At 40.0% G+C, this 23,843-nt stretch overlaps 1 pseudogene; it reads left to right on the top strand.

Moving 5' to 3' along the window:
• The window catches only part of LOC124035380, an 84,192-nt pseudogene extending 60,770 nt beyond the window's left edge, over positions 1-23,422 (top strand).
• The last annotated feature ends 421 nt before the right edge of the window (positions 23,423-23,843 follow it).

The following is a 23,843-nucleotide window of genomic DNA, read 5'->3' as shown; positions in this document are numbered from 1 at the left end:
TATACACACTGAGGAAGACAACATACTGATCAATATAATATAATATAATATACACACTGAGGAAGACAACATGCTGATCAATATAATAAAATATACACACTGAGGAAGACAACATGCTGATCAATATAATATAATCTACACACTGAGGAAGACAACATACTGATCAATATAATATACACACTGAGGAAGACAACATACTGATCAATATAATATAATATAAAAAAACACACTGAGGAAGACAACATGCTGATCAATATAATATACACACTGAGGAAGACAACATGCTGATCAATATAATATAATATACACACTGAGGAAGACAACATGCTGATCAATATAATATAATATACACACTGAGGAAGACAACACACTGATCAATATAATATAATATACACACTGAGGAAGACAACATACTAATCAATATAATATAATATAATATACACACTGAGGAAGACCACATACTGATCACAACTGTTTTGATTGTAAATATACAGCAGTATCTCTCATTCATTCATCCGTTCCAGTGTCCAGACGGTTCTGATGAGAAGAACTGTTATGACTGCCAGCCGGGGAACTTCCACTGTGACACCAACCTGTGTATCTTCGAGACGTGGCACTGTGATGGCCAGGAGGACTGTCTGGATGGTAGTGACGAGAGAGACTGTTTGGGAGCTGTACCCAGGAAGGTACAGTGAAACATCATCATTTCAACCACTCCACACATTTCTTGTTAACAAACTATAGTTTTGGCCAGTCAGTTAGGACGTCTTCTTTGTTCACGTCACAAGTCATTTTTCCAACAATTGTTTACAGATTATTTCACTTACTAGTAGTAGTGTGTTTATAATGTATTGTATTACTAGTAGTAGTATGTTTATAATGTATTGTATTACTAGTAGTAGTGTGTTTATAATGTATTGTATTACTAGTAGTAGTATGGTTTATAGTGTGTTTTATAATGTGTTTTATAATGTGTTTTATAATGTATTGTATTACTAGTAGTAGTATGGTTTATAGTGTGTTTTATAATGTATTGTATTACTAGTAGTAGTGTGTTTTATAATGTATTGTATTACTAGTAGTAGTGTGTTTTATACTGTATTGTATTACTAGTAGTAGTGTGTTTATAATGTATTGTATTACTAGTAGTAGTATGTTTATAATGTATTGTATTACTAGTAGTAGTGTGTTTATAATGTATTGTATTACTAGTAGTAGTATGGTTTATAGTGTGTTTTATAATGTGTTTTATAATGTATTGTATTACTAGTAGTAGTATGGTTTATAGTGTGTTTTATAATGTATTGTATTACTAGTAGTAGTGTGTTTTAGAATGTATTGTATTACTAGTAGTAGTGTGTTTTATAATGTATTGTATTACTAGTAGTAGTATGGTTTATAATGTGTTTATAATGTATTGTATTACTAGTAGTAGTGTGTTTATAATGTATTGTATTACTAGTAGTAGTATGGTTTATAGTGTGTTTTATAATGTGTTTTATAATGTGTTTTATAATGTATTGTATTACTAGTAGTAGTATGGTTTATAGTGTGTTTTATAATGTATTGTATTACTAGTAGTAGTGTGTTTTATAATGTATTGTATTACTAGTAGTAGTGTGTTTTATAATGTATTGTATTACTAGTAGTAGTATGGTTTATAATGTGTTTATAATGTATTGTATTACTAGTAGTAGTATGTTTTATAATGTATTGTATTACTAGTAGTAGTGTGTTTTATAATGTATTGTATTACTAGTAGTAGTGTGTTTTATAATGTATTGTATTACTAGTAGTAGTATGGTTTATAATGTGTTTTATAATGTGTTTTATAATGTATTGTATTACTAGTAGTAGTGTGTTTATAATGTGTTTTATAATGTATTGTATTACTAGTAGTAGTGTGTTTATAATGTATTGTATTACCAGGAGTAGTGTGTTTTATAATGTGTTTTATAATGTATTGTATTACTAGTAGTAGTATGTTTTATAATGTATTGTATTACTAGTAGTAGTATGTTTTATAATGTATTGTATTACTAGTAGTAGTATGTTTTATAATGTGTTTTATAATGTATTGTATTACTAGTAGTAGTGTGTTTATAATGTGTTGTATTACTAGTAGTAGTATGTTTTATAATGTATTGTATTACTAGTTGTAGTGTGTTTTATAATGTATTGTATTACTAGTAGTAGTGTGTTTTATAATGTATTGTATTACTAGTAGTAGTATGTTTTATAATGTGTTTTATAATGTGTTTTATAATGTGTTTTATAATGTATTGTATTACTAGTAGTAGTATGCTTTATAATGTGTTTTATAATGTGTTTTATAATGTGTTTTATAATGTATTGTATTACTAGTAGTAGTATGTTTTATAATGTGTTTTATAATGTGTTTTATAATGTGTTTTATAATGTATTGTATTACTAGTAGTAGTGTGTTTATAATGTATTGTATTACTAGTAGTAGTGTGTTTTATAATGTATTGTATTACTAGTAGTAGTGTGTTTTATAATGTATTGTATTACTAGTAGTAGTATGTTTTATAATGTGTTTTATAATGTGTTTTATAATGTATTGTATTACTAGTAGTAGTGTGTTTATAATGTATTGTATTACTAGTAGTAGTGTGTTTATAATGTATTGTATTACTAGTAGTAGTGTGTTTTATAATGTATTGTATTACTAGTAGTAGTATGGTTTATAATGTATTGTATTAGTAGTAGTAGTTTATAATGTGTTTTATAATGTGTTTTATAATGTATTGTATTACTAGTAGTAGTGTGTTTATAATGTATTGTATTACTAGTAGTAGTGTGTTTTATAATGTATTGTATTACTAGTAGTAGTATGTTTTATAATGTGTTTTATAATGTATTGTATTACTAGTAGTAGTGTGGTTTATAATGTATTGTATTACTAGTAGTAGTATGTTTATAATGTGTTGTATTACTAGTAGTAGTATGTTTTATAATGTGTTTTATAATGTATTGTATTACTAGTAGTAGTATGTTTATAATGTATTGTATTACTAGTAGTAGTATGTTTTATAATGTATTGTATTACTAGTAGTAGTATGTTTATAATGTATTGTATTACTAGTAGTAGTGTGTTTATAATGTATTGTATTACTACTAGTAGTATGTTTATAATGTATTGTATTACTAGTAGTAATATGTTTATAATGTATTGTATTACTAGTAGTAGTGTGTTTATAATGTATTGTATTACTACTAGTAGTATGTTTATAATGTATTGTATTACTAGTAGTAGTGTGTTTTATAATGTGTTTTATAATGTATTGTATTACTAGTAGTAGTATGTTTATAGTGTGTTGTATTACTAGTAGTAGTGTGTTTTATAATGTGTTGTATTACTAGTAGTAGTGTGTTTTATAATGTGTTTTATAATGTATTGTATTACTACTAGTAGTATGTTTATAGTGTGTTTATAATGTATTGTATTACTAGTAGTAGTATGTTTATAATGTATTGTATTACTAGTAGTAGTATGTTTATAATGTGTTTTATAATGTATTGTATTACTAGTAGTAGTATGTTTATAATGTGTTGTATAATGTATTGTATTACTAGTAGTAGTATGTTTTATAATGTATTGTATTACTACTAGTAGTATGTTTATAATGTGTTGTATTACTAGTAGTAGTATGTTTTATAATGTATTGTATTACTAGTAGTATGTTTATAATGTGTTTTATAATGTATTGTATTACTAGTAGTAGTGTGTTTTATAATGTATTGTATTACTAGTAGTAGTATGTTTATAATGTGTTGTATTACTAGTAGTAGTGTGTTTTATAATGTGTTTTATAATGTATTGTATTACTAGTAGTAGTGTGTTTATAATGTGTTTTATAATGTATTGTATTACTAGTAGTAGTATGTTTTATAATGTATTGTATTACTAGTAGTAGTATGTTTTATAATGTGTTTTATAATGTATTGTATTACTAGTAGTAGTGTGTTTTATAATGTATTGTATTACTAGTAGTAGTATATTTATAGTGTATTGTATTACTAGTAGTAGTATGTTTTATAATGTGTTTTATAATGTATTGTATTACTAGTAGTAGTGTGTTTTATAATGTATTGTATTACTAGTAGTAGTATGTTTTATAATGTATTGTATTACTAGTAGTAGTGTGTTTATAATGTATTGTATTACTAGTAGTAGTGTGTTTATAATGTATTGTATTACTAGTAGTAGTGTGTTTATTATGTATTGTATTACTAGTAGTAGTGTGTTTATAATGTATTGTATTACTAGTAGTAGTATATTTATAGTGTATTGTATTACTAGTAGTAGTATGTTTTATAATGTGTTTTATAATGTATTGTATTACTAGTAGTAGTGTGTTTTATAATGTATTGTATTACTAGTAGTAGTATGTTTTATAATGTATTGTATTACTAGTAGTAGTGTGTGTTTTATAATGTATTGTATTACTAGTAGTAGTGTGTTTATAATGTATTGTATTACTAGTAGTAGTATGTTTTATAATGTATTGTATTACTAGTAGTAGTGTGTTTTATAATGTATTGTATTACTAGTAGTTTTAGTGTGTTTATAATGTATTGTATTACTAGTAGTAGTATATTTATAGTGTATTGTATTACTAGTAGTAGTATGTTTTATAATGTGTTTTATAATGTATTGTATTACTAGTAGTAGTATGTTTATACTGTATTGTATTACTAGTAGTAGTATGTTTATACTGTATTGTATTACTAGTAGTAGTATGTTTTATAATGTGTTTTATAATGTATTGTATTACTAGTAGTAGTGTGTTTTATAATGTATTGTATTACTAGTAGTAGTATGTTTTATAATGTATTGTATTACTAGTAGTAGTGTGTTTATAATGTATTGTATTACTAGTAGTAGTGTGTTTATAATGTATTGTATTACTAGTAGTAGTATGTTTTATAATGTGTGTTTTATAATTTATAATGTATTGTATTACTAGTAGTAGTGTGTTTTATAATGTATTGTATTACATTTACATTACATTTAAGTCATTTAGCAGACGCTCTTATCCAGAGTGACTTACAAATTGGTGCATTCACCTTATGACATCCAGTGGGACAGTCACTTAACAATAGTGCATCTAAAACTTAGGGGGTGGGGTGAGAGGGATTACTTAACCTATCCTAGGTATTCCTTAAAGAGGTGGGGTTTCAGGTGTCTCCGGAAGGTGGTGATTGACTCCGCTGTCCTGGCGTAGTGAGGAGTTTGTTCCACCATTGGGGGGCCAGGGCATGAACAGTTTTGACTGGGCTGAGCGGGAGCTGTACTTCCTCAGTGGTAGGGAGGCGAGCAGGCCAGAGGTGGATGAGTAGTAGTATATTTATAGTGTATTGTATTACTAGTAGTAGTATGTTTTATAATGTATTGTATTACTAGTAGTAGTGTGTTTATAATGTGTTGTATAATGTATTTTATTACTAGTAGTAGTATGGTTTATAATGTATTATATTACTAGTAGTAGTATGTTTTATAATGTATTGTATTACTAGTAGTAGTGTGTTTATAATGTGTTTTATAATGTATTGTATTACTAGTAGTAGTATGTTTTATACTGTATTGTATTACTAGTAGTAGTGTGTTTATAATGTATTGTATTACTAGTAGTAGTATGTTTTATAATGTATTGTATTACTAGTAGTAGTATGTTGTATAATGTATTGTATTACTAGTAGTAGTGTGTTTTATAATGTATTGTATTACTAGTAGTAGTGTGTTTTATAATGTATTGTATTACTAGTAGTAGTGTGTTTATAATGTATTGTATTACTAGTAGTAGTGTGTTTATAATGTATTGTATTACTAGTAGTAGTGTGTTTTATACTGTATTGTATTACTAGTAGTAGTGTGTTTATAATGTATTGTATTACTAGTAGTAGTATGTTTTATAATGTATTGTATTACTAGTAGTATTGTGTTTATAATGTATTGTATTACTAGTAGTAGTGTGTTTTATAATGTGTTTTATAATGTATTGTATTACTAGTAGTAGTATGTTTTATAATGTGTTTTATAATGTATTGTATTACTAGTAGTAGTATGTTTTATAATGTGTTTTATAATGTATTGTATTACTAGTAGTAGTGTGTTTTATAATGTATTGTATTACTAGTAGTAGTGTGTTTATAATGTGTTGTATTACTAGTAGTAGTGTGTTTTATAATGTATTGTATTACTAGTAGTAGTGTGTTTTATAATGTATTGTATTACTAGTAGTAGTGTGTTTTATAATGTATTGTATTACTAGTAGTAGTGTGTTTTATAATGTGTTTTATAATGTATTGTATTACTAGTAGTAGTGTGTTTATAATGTATTGTATTACTAGTAGTAGTGTGTTTTATAATGTATTGTATTACTAGTAGTAGTGTGTTTATAATGTGTTGTATTACTAGTAGTAGTGTGTTTATAATGTATTGTATTACTAGTAGTAGTGTGTTTATAATGTGTTGTATTACTAGTAGTAGTGTGTTTTATAATGTGTTTTATAATGTATTGTATTACTAGTAGTAGTATGTTTTATAATGTATTGTATTACTAGTAGTAGTGTGTTTTATAATGTATTGTATTACTAGTAGTAGTGTGTTTTATAATGTATTGTATTACTAGTAGTAGTGTGTTTTATAATGTGTTTTATAATGTATTGTATTACTAGTAGTAGTATGTTTTATAATGTATTGTATTACTAGTAGTAGTGTGTTTTATAATGTGTTTTATTACTAGTAGTAGTATGTTTTATAATGTGTTTTATTACTAGTAGTAGTGTGTTTTATAATGTATTGTATTACTAGCAGTAGTGTGTTTTATAATGTGTTTTATAATGTATTGTATTACTAGTAGTAGTGTGTTTTATAATGTATTGTATTACTAGTAGTAGTATGTTTTATAATGTGTTTTATAATGTATTGTATTACTAGTAGTAGTGTGGTTTATAATGTGTTTTATAATGTATTGTATTACTAGTAGTAGTGTGTTTTATAATGTATTGTATTACTAGTAGTAGTATGTTTTATAATGTGTTGTATTACTAGTAGTAGTGTGTTTTATAATGTATTGTATTACTAGTAGTAGTATGTTTTATAATGTATTGTATTACTAGTAGTAGTGTGTTTTATAATGTGTTTTATAATGTATTGTATTACTAGTAGTAGTGTGTTTATAATGTGTTTTATAATGTATTGTATTACTAGTAGTAGTGTGTTTATAATGTATTGTATTACTAGTAGTAGTGTGTTTATAATGTGTTGTATTACTAGTAGTAGTATGTTTTATAATGTGTTTTATAATGTATTGTATTACTAGTAGTAGTGTGTTTATAATGTGTTGTATTACTAGTAGTAGTGTGTTTATAATGTGTTGTATTACTAGTAGTAGTGTGTTTTATAATGTGTTTTATAATGTATTGTATTACTAGTAGTAGTATGTTTATAATGTATTGTATTACTAGTAGTAGTATGTTTATAATGTATTGTATTACTAGTAGTAGTGTGTTTTATAATGTGTTTTATAATGTATTGTATTACTAGTAGTAGTATGTTTTATAATGTGTTTTATAATGTATTGTATAACTAGTAGTAGTGTGTTTTATCATGTGTTTTATAATGTATTGTATTACTAGTAGTAGTGTGTTTTATAATGTGTTTTATTACTAGTAGTAGTGTGTTTTATAATGTGTTTTATAATGTATTGTATTACTAGTAGTAGTATGTTTTATAATGTGTTTTATAATGTATTGTATTACTAGTAGTAGTGTGTTTTATAATGTGTTTTATAATGTATTATATTACTAGTAGTAGTGTGTTTATAATGTATTGTATTACTAGTAGTAGTGTGTTTTATAATGTGTTTTATTACTAGTAGTAGTGTGTTTTATAATGTGTTTTATAATGTATTGTAATACTAGTAGTAGTGTGTTTTATAATGTGTTTTATTACTGTCTGTATTGTTTCAAGGTGATCACTGCTGCCCTGATTGGTTCTCTGGTCTGTGGCCTCCTCCTTGTCATCGCTCTGGGCTGTGCCTTCAAACTCTACTCCCTCCGGACAAGAGAGTACAGGTAGTAGTATTTCATCTACCTCTGGTTCTCTCTCTCTCTCTCTCTCTCTCTCTCTCTCTCTCTCTCTCTCTCTCTCTCTCTCTCTCTCTCTCTCTCTCTCTCTCTCTCTCTCTCTCTCTTTGATTGGAATTTGAGCTTATCAGCTCCCCTTGTTTGTAAAGCCGCCCCGGTTCCCAGTCACTAATTATTCATCACTGAGAGAGAGAGAGAGAGAGAAGAGACTAGTAGTAGAGTTTTATAAGAGAGAGAGAGAGAGAGAGAGATGAAGAGAGACTTTTAGAGAGAGAGAGAGAGAGAGAGAGAGAGAGAGAGAGAGAGAGAGAGAGAGAGAGAGAGAGAGAGAGGCTCAGTTAGCGGTATGCTACTCTGCTGGTGCTATGCTTGCTGGTGCCCTACTAATCCAGACGCCATGTAAGTCCATTCAACTCCTCTCAGCTCTGTGTGTGTACGCTGATCTGGCTTGGCCTGGTCCCGCAGTGTAGAACTGTAGAGAGGAGAGAGATGATAGAGATGAGAGAGAGAGAGAGAGAGGTGTGGTGTATAATTAGAAGTAGGAATTAGTAGCTGGTTAATTGTATCTGCCTGGCTCTGCACAGCCTGACCTGTCATGACTCACTATATTGATCTACTGATGGGTGAGATACAGAGAGAGGGAGAGAGATAGAGAGAGAGAGAGGGAGAGAGAGATAGAGAGAGTTTGCGAGGAGAACAAATACAAATTCCATCTAGACACCGTTGCCCTAGAGCACACAAAAACTATACATACCTTGGCCTAAACATCAGCGCCACAGGTAACCAACACTCCTATTTATTCCTGATAGCCCCACCAACACTCCTATTTATTCCTGATGGCCCCACCAACACTCCTATTTATTCCTGATGGCCCCACCAACACTCCTAATTATTCCTGATGGCCCCACCAACACTCCTATTTATTACTAATGGCCCCACCAACACTCCTATTTATTCCTGATGGCCCCACCAACACTCCTATTTATTCCTGATGGCCCCACCAACACTCCTATTTATTCCTGATGGCCCCACCAACACTCCTATGTATTCCTGATGGCCCCACCAACACTCCTATTTATTCCTGATGGCCCCACCAACACTCCTATGTATTCCTAATGGCCCCACCAACACTCCTATTTATTCCTGATGGTCACTCCCTTATTGTCCGGTCTAGTATGAGGTCTTGGATAGATATACTCCTATTTAAATATTATTAAGCGTTATGGATTCCTCCTATATTTCCTTAACCTCAAGTTACCTTCACCGTTGTATATATCAATACCTAATAACTTCCTCTATTAGTCATTATGCTCGTCAGCAAGTTAGTCACTCTGAAACTAGTATTGGTATATGTTTTGACTCTCTTAAAAAATATATTATTGTCCACAAGTAACGTCGTTCGTCTGTTGTAAGAGAGTCAGACCGAAATGCAGCGTGTAGGTTACTCATGACTTTAATGAAGATAAATGCGGTACATGAAATAACAGAAGAAGAAAACAACAAACGGAATGTGAACTAATTACAGCCTATCTGGTGACTAACACAGAGACAGGTACAATCACCCACAAAATACAACGCGCACTCAGGCTGCCTAAATACGGTTACCAATCAGAGACAACGAGAATCACCTGACTCCAATTAGGAATCGCCTCAGGTAGCCAAGCCTAACTAGACACACCCCTAATAGTACACACTCCCAATTAATACAAACCCCAATACGAAACACAACATATAAACCCATGTCACACACTGGCCTACCCAAACATATAACAAAAACACAAGATACAATGACCAAGGCGTGACACCACACAATGAAATATTCTTTAGTGCAATCACTTGAACCAGGGTCACTTTCTGTTCAGTGAGAGTGTCAAAGGCGTTTTCTCTCCAGATCGTTAATCTGGCCTAGTTGTCAAAGTTTCAAGCTTTTATTAAAGTCACTCTGTTTTTTGTCTTACACACATCATTACAATTCAATGGTTCTACAGTTTCCTAATACATCAATAATGCTCAATCAATCCTTAATGCTTTAAGCTATGCCAGATAATATTGCAAAACTTTAACATTTAACATTTACATTTAAGTCGTTTAGCAGACGCTCTTATCCAGAGCGACTTACAAATTGGTGCATTCACCTTATGACATCCAGTGGGACAGTCACTTAACAATAGTGCATCTAAAACTTAGGGGGGGTGGGGTGAGAGGGATTACTTATCCTATCCTAGGTATTCCTTAAAGAGGTGGGGTTTCAGGTGTCTCCGGAAGGTGGTGATTGACTCCGCTGTCCTGGCGTCGTGAGGGAGTTTGTTCCACCATTGGGGGGCCAGGGCAGCGAACAGTTTTGACTGGGCTGAGCGGGAGCTGTACTTCCTCAGTGGTAGGCAGGCGAGCAGGCCAGAGGTGGATGAACGCAGTGCCCTTGTTTGGGTGTAGGGCCTGATCAGAGCCTGGAGGTACTGAGGTGCCGTTCCCCTCACAGCTCCGTAGGCAAGCACCATGGTCTTGTAGCGGATGCGAGCTTCAACTGGAAGCCAGTGGAGAGAACGGAGGAGCGGGGTGACGTGAGAGAACTTGGGAAGGTTGAACACCAGACGGGCTGCGGCGTTCTGGATGAGTTGAAGGGTTTAATGGCACAGGCAGGGAGCCCAGCCAACAGCGAGTTGCAGTAATCCAGACGGGAGATGACAAGTGCCTGGATTAGGACCTGCGCCGCTTCCTGTGTGAGGCAGGGTCGTACTCTGCGGATGTTGTAGAGCATGAACCTACAGGAACGGGCCACCGCCTTGATGTTGGTTGAGAACGACAGGGTGTTGTCCAGGATCACGCCAAGGTTCTTGGCGCTCTGGGAGGAGGACACAATGGAGTTGTCAACCGTGATGGCGAGATCATGGAACGGGCAGTCCTTCCCCGGGAGGAAGAGCAGCTCCGTCTTGCCGAGGTTCAGCTTGAGGTGGTGATCCGTCATCCACACTGATATGTCTGCCAGACATGCAGAGATGCGATTCGCCACCTGGTCATCAGAAGGGGGAAAGGAGAAGATTAATTGTGTGTCGTCTGCATAGCAATGATAAGAGAGACCATGTGAGGTTATGACAGAGCCAAGTGACTTGGTGTATAGCGAGAATAGGAGAGGGCCAAGAACAGAGCCCTGGGGGACACCAGTGGTGAGAGCGCGTGGTGAGGAGACAGATTCTCGCCACGCCACCTGGTAGGAGCGACCTGTCAGGTAGGACGCAATCCAAGCGTGGGCCGCGCCGGAGATGCCCAACTCGGAGAGGGTGGAGAGGAGGATCTGATGGTTCACAGTATCGAAGGCAGCCGATAGATCTAGAAGGATGCGTTAACACTTCTAACAATATTGACTAAATAGCAAAAATAGTTCAATTACCTTAAATGCTCAGCCCCTTGGTCACTTTCCTGTAATTGTTATTCTCACAGCGCTAACGCTAGATTCCGAATTCCAGTATCTTAATACACTTCCAACTCTGTGTATGAACTCAATATATTGTAATTGGTACTTGGCTGTTTCCTTGTATTGCCAATCACATCTGTACCTGATGTCTCACTGAGTGACCGCCACTTTGTCTGTATTCAAGAGGTGTTTAGACCTCTGTGTTTCGTAGACTCAGTCTCGGGGTCACCAAATTCAACCAAGTATATTCAGATAGTGATCCAATAAGTACTTAGGCAAAATGATCCCGTTCTCCAAATATAGTCTAACAAAAAGCGTATAGTGCAATAGTCAATGTACCTGTGATGATCCTCCATATGAAGTCTGTCTCACATGTTAACGAGGATCATGCTGTCTTATGATGTCTGTTCTCTTTATATACCTTTTTAAAGGGGAAGTTCCCACTGGGGCTGTAGACCTACGTAACCTTAGGCCTGTGTGTTAAACGGAAGCTTCCTATTATTACCATCTAAGGTCATGCTCTACTGACTCTCACATTGCTGCTTCCTGTTATTACCATATAAGGTCATGCTCTACTGACTCCCACATTCCTATTATTACCATCTAAGGTCATGCTCTACTGACTCCCACATTCCTATTATTACCATCTAAGGTCAAGCACTACTGACTCTCACATTGCTGTTATTACCATTTATGGTCATGCTCTACTGACTCCCACATTTCTGCTTCCTGTTATTACCATTTAAGGTCATGCTCTACTGACTCCCACATTGCTGCTTCCTGTTATTACCATTTAAGGTCATGCTCTACTGACTCCCACATTCCTATTATTACCATATAAGGTCATGCTCTACTGACTCCCACATTCCTATTATTACCATCTAAGGTCATGCTCTACTGACTCCCACATTCCTATTATTACCATTTAAGGTCATGCACTACTGACTCCCACGTTCCTATTATTACCATATAAGGTCATGCTCTACTGACTCCCACATTCCTATTATTACCATATAAGGTCATGCTCTACTGACTCCCACATTCCTATTATTACCATATAAGGTCATGCACTACTGACTCTCACATTGCTGTTATTACCATATAAGGTCATGCACTACTGACTCCCACATTGCTGTTATTACCATTTATGGTCATGCTCTACTGACTCCCACATTGCTGCTTCCTGTTATTACCATTTAAGGTCATGCTCTACTGACTCCCACATTGCTGCTTCCTGTTATTACCATTTAAGGTCATGCACTACTGACTCCCACATTGCTGTTATTACCATCTAAGGTCATGCACTACTGACTCTCACATTGCTGTTATTACCATCTAAGGTCATGCACTACTGACTCCCACATTGCTGTTATTACCATTTATGGTCATGCTCTACTGACTCCCACATTGCTGCTTCCTGTTATTACCATTTAAGGTCATGCTCTACTGACTCCCACATTGCTGCTTCCTGTTATTACTATTTAAGGTCATGCACTACTGACTCTCACATTGCTATTATTACCATATAAGGTCATGCACTACTGACTCCCACATTGCTGCTTCCTGTTATTACCATATAAGGTCATGCACTACTGACTCCCATTCTGCTGCTTCCGTGTTACTGTTGGCTGATTCTACTTAATGATACCAGCTGGTTGTTTCTACCACTGGAGGTGGCGTAGGTGGCATGTCAAGCGTCAGCTGGGAGAAGTCTATGATAGGTATCTCCTCTGCTTCTCCCTGTTGTCCAGTTTCTGCAGGTCCATGGTTCCATGAGGTCCCGTGAATGCCCTGTGTTTCTGTCCCCATTGTTTGATGGACAGATTATTTTCATCTCCTGTCACAATAGAGCCCATTGCCTTTATGGTTGTGAGATCTGGGGTCCAGCTCACCAACCGAGACTTTACAATATGGGACAAAACACCAAATTGAGAGTCTGCATACAGAATTCTGCAAAAATATCCTCCGTGTACAACGTAAAACACTAATTAATGCATGCAGAGCAGAAAAGAGGTGTTAAATTCTATAACCACCTAAAAGGAAGCGATTCCCAAACCTTCCATAACAACGCCATCACCTACAGAGCGATGAACCTGGAGAAGAGTCCCCTAAGCAAGCTGGTCCTGGGGCTCTGTTCACAAACACAAACACACCCTACAGAGCCCCAGGACAGCAGCACAATTAGACCCAACCAAATCATGAGAAAACAAAAAGATATTTACTTGAGACATTGGAAAGAATTAACAAAAAAAATAGAGCAAACTAGAATGTTATTTGGCCCTAAACAGAGAGTACACAGCGGCAGAATACCTGACCACTGTGACTGACCCAAAATTAAGGAAAGCTTTGACTATGTACAGACTCAGTGAGCATAGCCTTGCTATTGAGAAAGGCCGCCGTAGGCAGACATGGCTCTCAAGAGAAGACAGGCTATGTGCTCACTGCCCACAAAATGAGGTGGAAACTGAGCTGCACTTCCTAACCTCCTGCCCAATGTATGACCATATTAGAGGCACATATTTCCCTCAGTTTACACAGATACACAAATAATTAGAAAACAAACCCAATTCTGATTAACTCCCATATCTACTGGGTGAAATACCACAGTGTGACATCACAGCAGCAAGATGTGTGACCTGTTACCACAAGAAAAGGGCAACCAGTGAAGAACAAACACCATTGTAAATACAACCCATATTTATGTTTATTTATTTTCCCTTGTGTACTTTAACCATTTGTACATCGTTACAACACTGTATATATATAATAGGACATTTGTAATGTCTTTATTATTTTGGAACTTATATGAGTGTAATGTTTACTGTTAATTTTTATAGTTTATTTCACTTTTGTATATTATCTACTTCACTTGCTTTGGCAATGTTAACACATTTTTCCCATGCCAATAAAGCCCCTTGAATTGAATTGAGACAGAGAGAGAGGAGAGAGGAGAGAGAGGAGAGAGAGATGGGGAGAGACGGGGAGAGATGGGGAGAGAGAGAGCGAGATGGGGAGAGAGAGAGAGAGAGAGGGAGAGTGAGTGAGAGGGAGAGTGAGAGTGAGAGGGAGAGTGAGAGGGAGAGTGAGAGGGAGAGAGAGACAGAGACAGAGACTGAGAGAGACTGAGAGAGAGAGAGAGACTGAGAGAGAGAGAGACTGAGAGAGAGAGAGAGAGAGACTGAGAGAGAGAGAGGATGTTTTATGGTTCTGTAATGATTTCCTATAACTGTGTTTTCCCGGGTTCAGTCCCTCAGAGGTTACAGTCATTTGTCCCAAATGACAACCTATTCACTCTTTAGTGCACTACTTTTGACCAGGGCCCATAGGCACTATTTAGGGAATAGGGTGCCATTTGGGACGTATAAAGGTCAGAGGTCAAAAGGCTGTGCACCCATTAACTTCCCCTGGGGTTTATTACTAATCTGTTGGCAGAGAGGGAAGAGGAAGCGAGACATTCCACTATTCTTCTGGTTCATATACAGTCAGTGAACTAAGCAGGCCAGACCCCAGCTGCTAATTCATTGGTGTCTATGGGAGAGCCCCTAAAGCAGACCAGACCTGCTAATTCATTGGTGGCTATGGGAGAGCCCCTAAAGCAGACCAGACCTACTAATTCATTGGTGTCTATGGGAGAGCCCCTAAAGCAGACCAGACCCCAGCTGCTAATTCATTGGTGTCTATGGGAGGGAGAGCCCCTGGGAAAGCAGACCAGACCTGCTAATTCATTGGTGTCTATGGGAGAGCCCCTAAAGCAGACCAGACCTGCTAATTCATTGGTGTCTATGGGAGAGCCCCTAAAGCAGACCAGACCCCAGCTGCTAATTCATTGGTGTCTATGGGAGAGCCCCTAAAGCAGACCAGACCTACTAATTCATTGGTGTCTATGGGAGAGCCCCTAAAGCAGACCAGACCCCAGCTGCTAATTCATTGGTGTCTATGGGAGAGCCCCTAAAGCAGACCAGACCTGCTAATTCATTGGTGTCTATGGGAGAGCCCCTAAAGCAGACCAGACCCCAGCTGCTAATTCATTGGTGTCTATGGGAGAGCCCCTAAAGCAGACCAGACCTGCTAATTCATTGGTGTCTATGGGAGAGCCCCTAAAGCAGACCAGACCTGCTAATTCATTGGTGTCTATGGGAGAGCCCCTAAAGCAGACCAGACCTGCTAATTCATTGGTGTCTATGGGAGAGCCCCTAAAGCAGACCAGACCTGCTAATTCATTGGTGTCTATGGGAGAGCCCCTAAAGCAGACCAGACCCCAGCTGCTAATTCATTGGTGTCTATGGGAGAGCCCCTAAAGCAGGCCAGACCCCAGCTGCTAATTCATTGGTGTCTATGGGAGAGCCCCTAAAGCAGACCAGACCAGACCTGCTAATTCATTGGTGTCTATGGGAGAGCCCCTAAAGCAGACCAGACCTGCTAATTCATTGGTGTCTATGGGAGAGCCCTAAAGCAGACCAGACCCCAGCTGCTAATTCATTGGTGTCTATGGGAGAGCCCCTAAAGCAGACCAGACCTGCTAATTCATTGGTGTCTATGGGAGAGCCCCTAAAGCAGACCAGACCTGCTAATTCATTGGTGTCTATGGGAGAGCCCCTAAAGCAGACCAGACCTGCTAATTCATTGGTGTCTATGGGAGAGCCCCTAAAGCAGACCAGACCTGCTAATTCATTGGTGTCTATGGGAGAGCCCCTAAAGCAGACCAGACCCCAGCTGCTAATTCATTGGTGTCTATGGGAGAGCCCCTAAAGCAGACCAGACCTGCTAATTCATTGGTGTCTATGGGAGAGCCCCTAAAGCAGACCAGACCCCAGCTGCTAATTCATTGGTGTCTATGGGAGAGCCCCTAAAGCAGACCAGACCTGCTAATTCATTGGTGTCTATGGGAGAGCCCCTAAAGCAGACCAGACCTGCTAATTCATTGGTGTCTATGGGAGAGCCCCTAAAGCAGACCAGACCTGCTAATTCATTGGTGTCTATGGGAGAGCCCCTAAAGCAGACCAGAACAGATCTTTTTTAATTCATTTTTTAAACAGCCTGAGTGGGACATCTTCATTCATCCACCATCTTTGATATTGATTGACTGGGATGTGAAGCTAGTTGTATTTATTTGATTTATTTAACTAGGCAAGTCAGTTAAGAACAAATTCTTATTTTCAATGACGGCCTAGGAACAGTGGGTTAACTGTCTGTTCATGGGAGGAATGACAGATTTGTACCTTGTCAGCTCGGGGGTTTGAACTCGCAACCTTCCGTTTACTAGCCCATCGCTCTAACCACTAGGCTACCCTGCCACCCTTCTTACATCAGCTGATATCTCAAAGTGCTGTACAGAAACCCAGCCTAAAACACCCAAACAGCAAGCAATGCAGGTGTAGAAGCACGGTGGCTAGGAAAAACTCCCTAGGAAGGCCAAAACCTAGGATGAAACCTAGAGAGGAACCAGGCTCTGAGGGGTGGCCAGTCCTCTTCTGGCTGTGCCGGGTGGAGATTATAACAGAACATGGCCAAGATGTTCAAATGTTCATAAATGACCAGCATGGTCAAATAATAATAAGGCAGACAGTTGAAACTGGAGCAGCAGTACGGCCAGGTGGACTGAGGACAGCAAGGAGTCATCATGTCAGGTAGTCCTGGGGCATGGTCCTAGGGCTCAGGTCCTCCGAGAGAGAGAGAGAAAGAGAGAATTAGAGAGAGCATACTTAAATTCACACAGGACACCGGATAAGACAGGAGAAGTACTCCAGATATAACAAACTGACCCTAGCCCCCCGACACATAAACTACTGCAGCATAAATACTGGAGGCTGAGACAGGAGGGGTCAGGAGACACTCATATCTCTCTCTGTCTCTCTCTCTCTCTCTCTCTCCCTCTCTCTCCCTCCCTCTCTCTCTCTCTCTCTCCCTCTCTCTGTCTCTCTCCCTCCCTCTCCTCTCTCTCTCTCTCTCCCTCTCTCTCTCTCTCTCTCTCCCTCTCTCCCTAGAGCATTTGAGACCCAGATGACCCGTCTGGAGGCGGAGTTTGTTCAGAGAGAGGCTCCGCCCTCCTATGGTCAGCTGATCGCCCAGGGCCTCATCCCTCCGGTGGAGGACTTCCCTGTGTACAACCCCAGTCAGGTAACGTCTGGTTTCACTGCTACAGTCTCTGTATTATAGATACATTATCATTACAACCCCACTCAGGTAACGTCTGGATACATTATCATTACAACCCCACTCAGGTAACGTCTGGTTTCACTGCTACAGTCTCCGTATTATAGATACATTATCATTACAACCCCAGTCAGGTAACGTCTGGTTTCACTGCTACAGTCTCTGTATTATAGATACATTATCATTACAACCCCAGTCAGGTAACGTCTGGTTTCACTGCTACAGTCTCTGTATTATAGATACATTATCATTACAACCCCAGTCAGGTAACGTCTGGTTTCACTACTACAGTCTCGGTATTATAGATACATTATCACAGACTTACACCCCAGACTGTAGTGGATATCCCTGTTGTAAAGTTTACACCACAGACTGTAGTGGATGTCCCTGTTGTAAAGTTTACACCACAGACTGTAGTGGATGTCCCTGTTGTAAAGTTTACACCACAGACTGTAGTGGATGTCCCTGTTGTAAAGTTTACACCACAGACTGTAGTGGATGTCCCTGTTGTAAAGTTTACACCATGGACTGTAGTGGATATCCCTGTTCTAAAGTTGACACCACAGACTGTAGTGGATATCCCTGTTGTAAAGTTTACACCACAGACTGTAGTTGATGTCCCTGTTGTAAAGTTGACACCACAGACTGTAGTGGATATCCCTGTTGTAAAGTTGACACCACAGACTGTAGTGGATATCTCTGTTGTAAAGTTTACACCACAGACTGTAGTGGATATCCATGTTATAAAGTTTACACCACAGACTGTAGTGGATATCCCTGTTGTAAAGTTGACACCACAGACTGTAGTGGATATCCCTGTTGTAAAGTTTACACCGCAGACTGTAGTGGATATCCCTGTTGTAAAGTTGACACCACAGACTGTAGTGGATGTCCCTGTTGTAAAGTTGACACCACAGACTGTAGTGGATATCCCTGTTGTAAAGTTTACACCACAGACTGTAGTTGATGTCCCTGTTGTAAAGTTTACACCACAGACTGTAGTTGATGTCCCTGTTGTAAAGTTGACACCACAGACTGTAGTGGATATCTGGGTGGATGTCCCTGTTGTAAAGTTGACACCACAGACTGTAGTGGATATCCCTGTTGTAAAGTTTACACCGCAGACTGTAGTGGATATCCCTGTTGTAAAGTTGACACCACAGAGTGTAGCAGAGATCTGGGTAGATATCCCTGTTGTAAAGTTTACACCACAGACTGTAGTGGATGTCCCTGTTGTAAAGTTGACACCACAGACTGTAGTTGATGTCCCTGTTGTAAAGTTGACACCACAGACTGTAGTGGATATCCCTGTTGTAAAGTTTACACCGCAGACTGTAGTGGATATCCCTGTTGTAAAGTTGACACCACAGACTGTAGCAGAGATCTGGGTAGATATCCATGTTGTAAAGTTTACACCACAGACTGTAGTGGATGTCCCTGTTGTAAAGTTGACACCACAGACTGTAGTTGATGTCCCTGTTGTAAAGTTGACACCACAGACTGTAGTGGATATCCCTGTTGTAAAGTTTACACCACAGACTGTAGTGGATATCCCTGTTGTAAAGTTTACACCACAGACTGTAGTGGATATGGATCCCTGTTGTAAAGTTCACACCACAGACTGTAGTGGATATCCCTGTTGTAAAGTTGACACCACAGACTGTAGTGGATATCTGTTGTAAAGTTGACACCACAGACTGTAGTGGATGTCCCTGTTGTAAAGTTGACACCACAGACTGTAGTGGATATCCCTGTTGTAAAGTTTACACCACAGACTGTAGTGGATATCCCTGTTGTAAAGTTTACACCACAGACTGTAGTGGATATCCATGTTATAAAGTTTACACCACAGACTGTAGTGGATGTCCCTGTTGTAAAGTTGACACCACAGACTGTAGTGGATATCCCTGTTGTAAAGTTTACACCACAGACTGTAGTGGATATCCCTGTTGTAAAGTTTACACCACAGACTGTAGTGGATATCCATGTTATAAAGTTTACACCACAGACTGTAGTGGATGTCCCTGTTGTAAAGTTGACACCACAGACTGTAGTGGATATCCCTGTTGTAAAGTTTACACCACAGACTGTAGTGGATATCCCTGTTGTAAAGTTGACACCACAGACTGTAGTGGATGTCCCTGTTGTAAAGTTGACACCACAGACTGTAGTGGATATCCCTGTTGTAAAGTTTACACCACAGACTGTAGTTGATGTCCCTGTTGTAAAGTTTACACCACAGACTGTAGTTGATGTCCCTGTTGTAAAGTTGACACCACAGACTGTAGTGGATATCTGGGTGGATGTCCCTGTTGTAAAGTTGACACCACAGACTGTAGTGGATATCCCTGTTGTAAAGTTTACACCGCAGACTGTAGTGGATATCCCTGTTGTAAAGTTGACACCACAGACTGTAGCAGAGATCTGGGTAGATATCCCTGTTGTAAAGTTTACACCACAGACTGTAGTGGATGTCCCTGTTGTAAAGTTGACACCACAGACTGTAGTTGATGTCCCTGTTGTAAAGTTGACACCACAGACTGTAGTGGATATCCCTGTTGTAAAGTTTACACCGCAGACTGTAGTGGATATCCCTGTTGTAAAGTTGACACCACAGACTGTAGCAGAGATCTGGGTAGATATCCATGTTGTAAAGTTTACACCACAGACTGTAGTGGATGTCCCTGTTGTAAAGTTGACACCACAGACTGTAGTTGATGTCCCTGTTGTAAAGTTGACACCACAGACTGTAGTGGATATCCCTGTTGTAAAGTTTACACCACAGACTGTAGTGGATATCCCTGTTGTAAAGTTTACACCACAGACTGTAGTGGATATCCCTGTTGTAAAGTTCACACCACAGACTGTAGTGGATATCCCTGTTGTAAAGTTCACACCACAGACTGTAGTGGATATCTGGGTGGATGTCCCTGTTGTAAAGTTGACACCACAGACTGTAGTGGATATCCCTGTTGTAAAGTTGACACCGCAGACTGTAGCAGAGATCTGGGTGGATATCCCTGTTGTAAAGTTGACACCACAGACTGTAGTGGATATTCCTGTTGTAAAGTTGACACCACAGACTGTAGTGGATGTCCCTGTTGTAAAGTTGACACCACAGACTGTAGTGGATATCCCTGTTGTAAAGTTTACACCACAGACTGTAGTGGATATCCCTGTTGTAAAGTTTACACCACAGACTGTAGTGGATATCCATGTTATAAAATTTACACCACAGACTGTAGTGGATGTCCCTGTTGTAAAGTTGACACCACAGACTGTAGTGGATATCCCTGTTGTAAAGTTTACACCACAGACTGTAGTGGATATCCCTGTTGTAAAGTTTACACCACAGACTGTAGTGGATATCCATGTTATAAAGTTTACACCACAGACTGTAGTGGATGTCCCTGTTGTAAAGTTGACACCACAGACTGTAGTGGATATCCCTGTTGTAAAGTTTACACCACAGACTGTAGTGGATATCCCTGTTGTAAAGTTGACACCACAGACTGTAGCAGAGATCTGGGTAGATATCCCTGTTGTAAAGTTTACACCACAGACTGTAGTGGATGTCCCTGTTGTAAAGTTGACACCACAGACTGTAGTTGATGTCCCTGTTGTAAAGTTGACACCACAGACTGTAGTGGATATCCCTGTTGTAAAGTTGACACCACAGACTGTAGCAGAGATCTGGGTAGATATCCCCGTTGTAAAGTTGACACCACAGACTGTAGCAGAGATCTGGGTAGATATCCCTGTTGTAAAGTTGACACCACAGACTGTAGTGGATGTCCCTGTTGTAAAGTTTACACCACAGACTGTAGTGGATATCCCTGTTGTAAAGTTGACACCACAGACTGTAGCTCTCGTAGCAGCTGGGTTCTGCCTGTCTGCCTGTGTTCTGATGGTGTGAATATCTAATACTGTAGCTACTCTCTTGGTTAAGATCTATTTCTGACGGGAGAGATCTGAGTGTTACCATGACAACGGGTTAACAAATGATTGACAGATTTGATGGTCTTGCTGACGAGTTTTCCCTCCCCTCCCTCCCTCCCTCCCTCCCTCCCCTCCCTCCTCTCCCTCCCTCCCTCCCTCCCTCCCTCCCTCCCTCCCTCCCTCCCTCTCTCCTCTCCTCCCTCCCTCCCTCCTCTCCCTCCCTCCCTCCCTCCCTCTCTACCTCCCTCCCTCCCTCCCTCCCTCCCTCCCTCCCTCCCTCCCCTCCCTCCCTCCCCCCCTCCCTCCCTCCCCCTCCCTCCCTCCCTCCCTCCCTCCTCTCCCTCCCTCCCTCCCTCCCTCCCTCCCCTACCTCCCTCCTCTCCCCCTCCCTCCCTCCTCTCCTCCTCTACCTCTCCTCCCTCCTCTCCCTCTCTCTCTACCTCTCCTCCCTCCCCTCTCCCTCTCCTCCCTCCCTCCCTCCCTCCTCCTCTCCCTCTCTCTCTCCCTCCCTCTCCCTCCCTCCCTCCCTCCCTCCCTCCCTCCCTCTCCCTCCCTCTCTCCTCCCTCCCTCCCTCCCTCCCTCCCTCCCTCCCTCCTCCCCTCTCTCCCTCCCTCCTCCCCTCCCCCTCCCTCCCTCCCTCCTCCCCTCTCCCTCCCTCCTCCTCTCCCTCTTTCTCTCCCTCCCTCCCTCCCCTACCTCCCTCCCTCCCTCCTCTCCCTCCCCTCATCCAGGCCTCCATGCTCCAGAACATCCGTACAGCGATGCGTAGGCAGATCAGAAGACACTCCTCCCGCCGGGCCACGTCACACCGCCGCCTGAGGCGTCTTTGGAACCGTCTGTTCCACCGAGGGACCCGTCTCCGCGGCCAGATCCCCCTCCTCACACCCCCCGGGTCTCAGGTGGCTCTGGGCCTGCACTCCTACCACACCTCGGAGGGACCTGGAGCCAGGGCTGGGGATGGAGGTGGCGGGGCGGGCATGGTGGGAGGCATGGCAGGCATGGGACCAGCAAGGACCCCCTCCCGCTGCTCTACAGCAGCAGTAGGCTTCACCCTGCATGCCCACACCCAGGCCTTGTCACAGTCCCAGTCCTCCCACCCCTCCTTGGAGTCTCCCCACTCCCCACCCTCCCCCTCTGACAGTGAACCATCCGAGGGGTCTCCTTGTTCCCCAGAGAGCCCGGGTAGGAGGGTTAGGTTGCCCCTCAGCGAGCTCTCCACCCCTGGGCAGCAGAGTGACTCATTAACATCTGCCCCCAGCATACTGAGCCAGCAGTGCCCCCTAGAGGGCAGCGCAGGTCATTACACTCGCCGGGCCTCCAGGAAGTTGGTCTTGGGGCTGGCTGCCAACCTGAGAGGGGTGGCTCTACGACGCTACTCCCCCATGGGGCTCACCTCCCCCGTTACCCCCCCTGTCCTTCCACCTCCAGACTCCCAGCCGCCCTGCCACCACCCCCTGACCTCCCCCCAGACGTCATCCCCCTCGGGGTCTTCAGACGACAGTCAGAGGTTCCATGCCCTGGAAGTGCCAACCCAGGAGAGGAAGAGGAGGAGGAGGAGGGGTATAGGGGTGCCTAGTGGACTGAACACCAGCAGCAGTGAGGAAGAGGAGGAGGAGGAGGATGGAGATGAGACTCTACTGATCTGCTAGTATGAAGGAGCTGCCTTGACCATGTGGCAACAGACAGACAGACAGACAGACAGACAGACAGACAGACAGACAGACAGACAGACAGACAGACAGACAGACAGACAGACAGACAGACAGACAGACAGACAGACAGACAGACAGACAGACAGACAGACAGACAGACAGACAGACAGACAGACAGACAGACAGACTCTCTGTCTCTCTGGCTGAAACACAGAGAGCTGTAGACTCTGTTTCTCTGGCTGAAACACAGAGAGCTGTAGACTCTGTCTCTCTGGCTGAAACACAGAGAGCTGTAGACTCTGTAGACTCTCTCTGGCTGAAACACAGAGATGACTCTGTCTCTCTGGCTGAAACACAGAGAGCTGGCTGTAGACTCTGTCTCTCTGGCTGAAACACAGAGAGCTGTAGACTCTGTCTCTCTGGCTGAAACACAGAGAGCTGTAGACTCTGTCTCTCTGGCTAGAGCTCTGTCTCTGGCTGAAACACAGAGAGCTGTAGACTCTGTTTCTCTGGCTGAAACACAGAGAGCTGTAGACTATGTTTCTCTGGCTGAAACACAGAGAGCTGTAGA

This window comes from Oncorhynchus gorbuscha, linkage group LG05 (genome assembly GCF_021184085.1).
Source record: "Oncorhynchus gorbuscha isolate QuinsamMale2020 ecotype Even-year linkage group LG05, OgorEven_v1.0, whole genome shotgun sequence".
NCBI lineage: Eukaryota > Metazoa > Chordata > Actinopteri > Salmoniformes > Salmonidae > Oncorhynchus > Oncorhynchus gorbuscha.
The sequence above is the reverse complement of the archived record's forward strand: the minus strand, read 5'-3'. Positions and strand labels throughout refer to the sequence as shown.